Genomic DNA, 7,819 nt, shown 5'->3' with positions numbered 1-7,819 from the left:
CCCCGCGTCCATTAGCCCACAAACCTGGTGGTACCTGCCATGGCCACACGAGGGCGCCAGTGCACCGCAGCTGTTGCCGCACAGCCCCGCAGGCTCACTCCCATTCACAGACCGGCAGGGCTCTGTTGGGCGAAGGGCTCCGGCCTGGAGCCTCAGCAGGGTCTCTGGAGGTCAGGGCTCCAGGCCCCATCTCGACGGAGCCAGAGGGATGAGCAGCCACGCTCCCGCTTGAGGGCCCACTGCGTGCTTTCCAATCCACACAGCCCTAGATGGAGAAACTGAGGCTCAGTGACTTGCCCGTTGTGCTCTGTCCACTGCCACCTGACCCCTATACCCTGGCCACTCTAGACTGACTGCGGTGCCCTGCGTGGGCCTGCGGGCACAGGTGCCCTCTCTTTCGAGGTGAATAAATGCTGTCTGGCTTTCCCAGCTGCGTGGTGGTGCCTGTGCTGATTTCAGAAGGGGAGCATGTACGCCTGGGGTCCAGCCTGGCCGTGCTCTGTCCAGCCCCACCGCCACCAGCCCAGGGCTGCCCTGAGCCTGTCCCCTTGATCGCTAGACCTAACTGTGCTTTGGGGTGCCCCCATCTCCTGACAGGACCAGGAAAACCCACCCATGTGTTGCAGGGCCAGGAACCAGCTACTAAGCCATTTCTGTGGCAGACACCTCAGGGGAGGCTTTGCTTTCAAAACCCATGCACTCCTGGCTCTGGGTGGTCTTTCCCATCTCCTGCCTGCACCCCTATCCTGCCTGCACCCCACCAGGCACACTACCCCCTCCAGGTGCAGACAGAGCAGTCAGATGCAGCCAGGAGCTCAGTGTCCTGTGTAGCATCTGCTCCTGGGAGCCAGCCCCTTTGAGCAGCCTCCTTTGAAATTCAACTACTTTGGAGCCCAGGTCCCTCTTGACCTGGAATTGGAGGAGGGTTCAAAATGCCCCCACCTCCCCCTCACCAGCTGCCCCTGGCAGAGTCTGTCTCACACTGTCCTGTCCAGGCCTGGTTCCAACTCCAGATGAGGAGGCGCCGAGGCCCAGATGCCCAGCTTGGGGCCTGCCAGGAGGGCGCGGTGGGGCGGGAGAGGGTCTGCTGGTGTTTGCTGAGTGAAACCATGAGCAAACCTCCGGGCAGGGGGATTGGCCAGGAGCAGGACGTGCTCCGGGCTCTTCCAAGTCGCGGGGTCTCTTGCGGCTTGTTCCCAGTGCCAGCGTCTGCGCTGGTCCCAGGCACAGCCCGTGACAGGCTGAGCACGCCTAGGACGCCCCTCCTTCCTGAACAGCCCCCACCCCGCCCTCTGAGGAGCCGCTCTCACCCCATCTGGCTGCCGGGGGCTTGAGCAGAGAGACAGGCTCCAAACAGACATTGCAACACACGGGAGAAGACTGTGACGAGGCTGGACAGCCCAGGGGAGGCAGCTGACCCCACCCGAGGGTCACGGGGCTCCTAGTGGTGATTTCTGAGCTGACTCTTTCTTTTTTTTATTTTTTATTTTATTTTTTATTGATTTCAGAGAGGGAAGGGAGAGGGTTAGAGAGAGACAGAAACATCAATGATGAAAGAGAATCACTGATCAGCTGCCTCCTGCACGCTCCCCACTGGGGATCGAGCCCGCAACCCGGGCATGTGCCCTTGAGTTGAGTCTTGAGAGGTAAGTGGAAGTTAGTCAAGTAGACAGGAAAGGAGAAAGGAGACCATGTTGCCCTTCGGTGGTATAGATAGTGCTGGGGCGCGGGGGAGGGGGGGGGCGGGCAGCAGGTCCGGGGGCCCTGAACCAGGGCAGACAAAGGGGGTTGGAGAGGAAGAGGTGAGTTCAGAAATATTCAGGAGGTGGTGGAGGAACTGGGGACTTACTAGTAGGTGTGGGAGATGAGGCAGAAGGAGAAGGCTATGCCTGGGTTTCTGACATGGGGATGGGTGTGAATACAAAATGGAAGTCTGTATGTGGTGGTATCACCCTAACTTGCCTCAGCAGATCCCCAGCAAAGGGAGTCCTGGGACCTCGTCTTAGCAGGTGGGTGAGTCCACAGCACGTCAACAAATGGTTAATATTTTACAAAGATGGAAGCCTACCCTGGTCAGCAGGAGGCCACCCTGTGAGCCCACATAACTGTGGGGGTTCTGCCCCAGGGTTGTGCTGGCAAGCATGCCAGGGTGTCACAGAATCCACACAGCGAGGGGCGGCGGGCCGCACATGGCCACACTGTCACTGTCACGCTGAGCCCTGGGCGGCTGCGCCAGGGCCCTCTGCCCAGAGTCATGCTCGAGAGGGTCATCAGCCGAACCCAGCCCTTCCTGGGCCAGCTCATGACGGCCCCGAGCAGCATGCAGAGTGCACCACGACAGCCGTGTTGTGCAGAATTGTTTATTAAATGGAGTTTTGGAGACTCTTTTGTTAAGTGGCATTTAAAATTCTCCCCAGGGCTGTATCTGGGGACTCCATTGGCCCGTAACATAATGGCTCAGTGGTTAAAAACAAGTTCATTGTTAAAAAGGAAAACACAGCAATCATTGTGGGTGTGATGACTCACAGGTGACTCATCAGACCTGAAATCAAAGGAATCAGAATGACAGCAGGTGGAAACGCGGCAGCTTGTCTCTCGCTGGGATGTCAGTAGCTGCCCTTTGCTGGTCTCCCCACATCAGTGTTGCTGCTCCCCACCCCCATCCTCCCAGCATCCTGAGGGACCAGATTATAAACCTGAAGGTGTCACACCATTGCTCACAGCTCTCAGAGACTTCCTACTGTAAGCATAGAATCTGGATTCAACAGTTCAGTCGTGGGGTCCCATGATCCATCCCTTATCCCCTACATTCCAGCCACACAGGCCACAGGGCCTTTGCACGTGCTTTTCTCTCGATGTCGAACACTCCTCCACTTCACTCCCTTCCCTCTGGCCCATTCCCTTCCTCAGGGAAGCCCTTCCTGATCCCTCAGCTCTCCTACACTGTGTTCCTTTTCTTCGCAGCACATTTTCCATTTGCAATCAGACATGTAAAACGGTGAGCTTTTCCATCTTCCCCAGTAAACTGTGAACTTCAGGAGGGAAGGGACTGACCAGATCTGGTTTGCTCACCAGGGTGCTCCCAGAGCCAGCACAGTGCCCAGCAGGTGCTTAATAAGTAACTGTTGACTGAATGTTTTATCAAAGGCACTTTACATTCTTTTAAAAATGTCAGCTTCATCGAGATATCATTCAAATACTATACAATATGCCTACTTAAAGTGTACAATTCGGTGATTTTTAGTATTCACAGAGTTGTACCACTATCAATTTTAGAACATTTTAATCACCCCAAAAGGAACCCTGAACCCATTAAACAGTCACTCCCCATTCCTCTCCAACCTCCCTTAGTCCCGTCCCTGGTAACTCCTCGCCTGCTTTCTGGGCATTTCATAGAAATAGAATCACATAACATGTGATCCTTTGTGACTGGCTCGTGTCATTGAGCACAATTTCAGGGGAGGGGGGAGGAACAGGAGCCCTGGCGTTGCTGTCGTGGGCTCTGTTGCTCGCTGTTCCTCTCACTTGGCTGAATTGTTTCTTAATCCTTTATTACTGGGTAGAACTGCAGCCTAGTGTCCGGCCTCTGGGAAAGTAGGGTCTCTTTCACCCAGGACACGGACAACTATCACGGGGGCTCAGTCTCCTCAGGGGCCCCAACCCCTCCTCCACCCCCGCCCCTTGTATTCTCAGCTGCAAATAGGAGAGTTGGGTGGGAAAGGAACTTTCGGGATGAGATCGGGGAGCTCCTGAAGACTCCAAGAGCAGGGCCTGGAGACCACACGAAGCTGCGTTTCCGGGTCCCACCCTGGGAGTGTTTAGCTCTGTCACCCCTGGGAGCTGGGCATGGTGGCCGCTGCACTGGCCATGGCACCCACTTCCTTGTCTGGTGTGGGTGCATGACTGGTGGGCCCCCTGGCTGCATCGGGGGCTGGAAAGTCACCCACTCTGACTGCTGCAGTGAGAGATGGGCCATGCATGAGGGTGCCCCGGTGTGGATGAGGGACCGAGTCTGCTCTGAGAAGGGGCGCCTTTTTGTGATTCTCACAAAGGTATCATATGGCTAGTGCTGGCTCTGGGGACATGTGCGGCGGGGAAAGTGTCTCCTACGTAAGGGGGGCGTGGCAGGAGCTGGGAAGTAGAAAGAATGGCAACCATCTTCCCCATCTAGGAGCATGGAGAACTTACGCTGTCCAGCAGGTTCCACTATAATAAAAGCATTTCATTAAATGCTGGGCATTCAGAGCCTTGCTGGAGTCTGTGACTGGGGCCAGTGTGGGAGAGAGGGGGGCCTCTCTAGGGGTCAGCCCTGGAGCGTGCACACCCCACCTCGAGCCTCAGTGTTGTGTCTGCACAGTGGTGGCAACGATTGTTGGAACCCGGGGCTGCTGTGAGTGGCCACAAGAGGAGGGAGTTGGAAGGTCTGACATGTAGATGCTCAATGAATGTTTTTATATTTTCCTTTGAGGTATTTTTTGTTATTTCAGAGGAAGACAAAAGCTGTCACTTTGACCATTGGTTGCTGCCACCTCAGAGCTTCCCAGTCCCTCCCAGCATGGTGACACCAGGACCCTCTGCAGAGCTCAGCCCCTCACCACTGCCCACAGGAGGAAGCTGGGCACAGAGGGCGCGAACCCAGCTCCTGGCCCAGCCCACGGCCTCCTTGGGCTCCTGGAGCCCCTCCTATCTCTGCCGGGTGGGCCTGTGGTGGAGGGCGGGCAGGCTCCACCTTCTCAGGAGGGACCTGCATGAAACAGGAGCCAAGGGACACAGCTACACCTCACTGCGCACTCTTTGGCCTGCCCACCCCACCCCTGCCCAGAGGTGGGGGAGGGAGAGGAATGGGGTGGAGTCAGGGGGAGGGGGCAGTTGCTGGACACCCACTATGGGCAGGACAACAGGCCTAGAGACCTGGCCCAGAGACCCACAGGCCATGCAGAGGCTCAGGTCCAGTCCCTGTTCTCAGAAGGTGCCCCGCTCACTAGGAAGGTACACCCACTGTTATAGACCAAATCGTGTTCTTCAAAATTCCTACGTTGAAGCCGTAATCCCCTCTCAGAATGTGACTGTATTTGAGATGGGGCCTTTAGAGAGGTGACTAAGTAAATTTTGACCTTTGGGCTGGGCCCTAAGACAACAACCCAATCTCTTACAAAAAGGGATTAGGACACAGAGACACCAGGGGCCAAGCACAGAGGCCACGTGAAGAGCAGGCAAGAAGATAGCTGTCTGCAAGCCAAGGAGAGAGGCCTCAGGAGAAGCCAACCCTGCCGACCCCTTGAACGTGGACTTCCAGCCTCCAGAACTATGAGCAATAAATTTCTGTTGTATAAGCCACCCGGTCGGTGGCATTTTGCTATGGCAGCCCAATCAGAGCCATCCTCCCGCCACTGTGGTGTCATGGGCATGAGTGGTAATGGGGGCGGCAGGCACAGAGCAGGTGGTCAGCGGTGAGATGTTTGACTGAGAGCCCACAGGCAGGCAGAGGGCCGGGGCTTTGCAGGCAGCAGGAACAGCTTGTACAGAGGCTCGGGGGTAAGAAAGGGCCTGGGCAGGTTAAGGCCTTCAGAATGGACTTGGACGAGTGTAGGCTGGAGCCTGCCTGCTCTCTGGCCCTGGCCCTGGCCCTGGCCCTGCTCACACTGGACCCTTGGCCCAGCTTTTTGGGCTGCTCTCTCTCTCTCCCCTGTAGCTAGAGATGCCAGAAGCCACTGCAGCCATCCTGGCCCACCTCTGCTGTCTCACACACAGGCCTCCGCCTGGATGTGCCTGGCCCCTGGAGACGGCCCCAGGACTGAGACAGGAGCCCAGGGTCCCCCCTTTATGCCTCATTTGCTGTGAGCCCTGCTCACCTCCCGGCCTCAGCTTTCCCTCTGTAAAGTGAGGGAAGATCTCAAGGCTCCTTCGGCCCAGACACTCCAGCCCCAGCTCCCCGAAACCCCACTCCCTGTGGGTGGCGCAGGCCAGAGTTACCCACAGCCACGGGAAAGAATGTGTTGCCCTTGACAACCATTCTTCTCCTTGACTTCTCCCTCTAAGGGACCGAGAAGAATGTCCCATTAGTCATCCTGGCCTCTCCCTCCCCACCTCCACCCCTCCCTGCTCCTCGTGGAGGAGGCCCAAAGCCCCCAGGAGTAACTCATGAAAACTCCAGGCTCAGCTCTGCTTTCTCAGCCCTGTGCATGGAGCCCTGTCCCTGTCTGAGCCCTAACTCCAAGGGACCAGGGCAGTGGGAGTTCCCAGGGCAGATGGGATGGACATGGGGGCTAAGGGTGGGGGGATGGGCAGGAAGGGTGGGAAGCTGAGAGTGGGCTCAGGTCATCAGACATCTATGGGCGCCTCTTCCATGTGGGGTCCTCTGCTGGCCACAGCTGGGGTGCAGATAAAACTGGGCACAGAAAGTACAGTTCAGGGGGAGGGGACCTGTGATGGGGGCAACAAGACAGGTTTAGGGTTAGGGTTAAGATTAGGATTAGGGTTAGGGTTGGGGGAGGCATCAAACATGGGGTGGGGGCACACGGGGGACTGCCTGAGGAGGTGGTGTCTGAGCATAACAGGTGTGTCGAGGGGCTCAGGTGGCCGGGAAGAGGGAGGTGTGGAGCTGGGGATGTCAGAAGAGGGGAGACATGGCCCGGGGCAAGGCGTGGAAGGCCCTGCATACCAGCGGAGGAGTTGAGCAATGCAGAGATGTCCCAGTGAGGTGGGGCAGACTGGGTTTTAGGAAGGCCTTCACTGGAGTGAGCGGCAGGGAGAGATGAGCAGAGTAGGGAGGTGGCCTGAGTTGGGCCTTGGGGGACAGGGTCTCCCATGAACACCCCCCAGCTTCTTCAGGGTGACTGCTCGGGCCCATGATGGATTGTTCCATCACGGCACTGGCATTGCCACCATCCCTGTGTGGATGTTGCACTTCCCTCCAAGTGACATCCCCTCCCCTCCCTTTGACCCTGGGCTGGCCTCTGGCTTGCTCTGGTCCTAGAATGGGGCTGCACTGACGCTGTACATTTTTGCCCTTTTGCCAGTTTCCATTTTTGCCCTCTTGAGGTTCTTGCTGCCATGTAAAGAAGGTTAGACTGGATCACCGAATAATGAGCAACTTCATGGAGAGAAAAAGAGGAAAGGAGAGAGAGGTGAGGGAGAGGGAAGATAAAGGGGAGGGAGCGGACAGAGGAGAGGCCCAGCCAGTGGTCAGTTGTTCCAGTCCCTCAAGACATGTGAATGAATCTGAGCTCCCAGCTGGCCATAGCCACATGAGTGACTCCAGCTGACGCCACACAGAGCAGAAGAACCACCCAGCTGAGCCCAGCCCTCCTACAGAATTGTTATATGATTATATGGCTGCTGTTTAAATCCTCCGAGCTTTGGAGGCATCTGTTACACAGCAATAGACAACTGACCCCCAGGCCTTTGCACCTGATGATCCCTCTGCCAGTAGAGTACTCTCTCAAGGGGTCTCATGATTCTCCCTCTTCTGGTTCATCCAGGTTATGTTTATATGTCACCTTGTGAGGGTTCCACGACCTCCCTGCCTAAAACAGCCCCTCTTCTATAACTCTAACCTCCGAGCTTGTGTTTCCTTGCAGCCGCATCACTCCCAGACTTTGTCATACCTGTATTTGTTTATTTCCTGCCTGTCCCTCCCCACCAGGATGTCAGACTTGGTTTATTTTCCCGGAGGTACCCCAGAGCCTGGCACAGAACAGGGGCTCTATCATGACCTGCTAGAGCAGTGGTTCTCAACCTTCCTAATGCCGCGACCCTTTAGTACAGTTCCTCATGTTGTGGTGACCCCAACCATAAAATTATGTTCGTTACCTCATAA

This window comes from Myotis brandtii, unplaced genomic scaffold (assembly GCF_000412655.1).
Source record: "Myotis brandtii unplaced genomic scaffold, ASM41265v1 scaffold583, whole genome shotgun sequence".
Classification (NCBI taxonomy): domain Eukaryota; kingdom Metazoa; phylum Chordata; class Mammalia; order Chiroptera; family Vespertilionidae; genus Myotis; species Myotis brandtii.
This window is presented reverse-complemented; position numbering follows the sequence as displayed.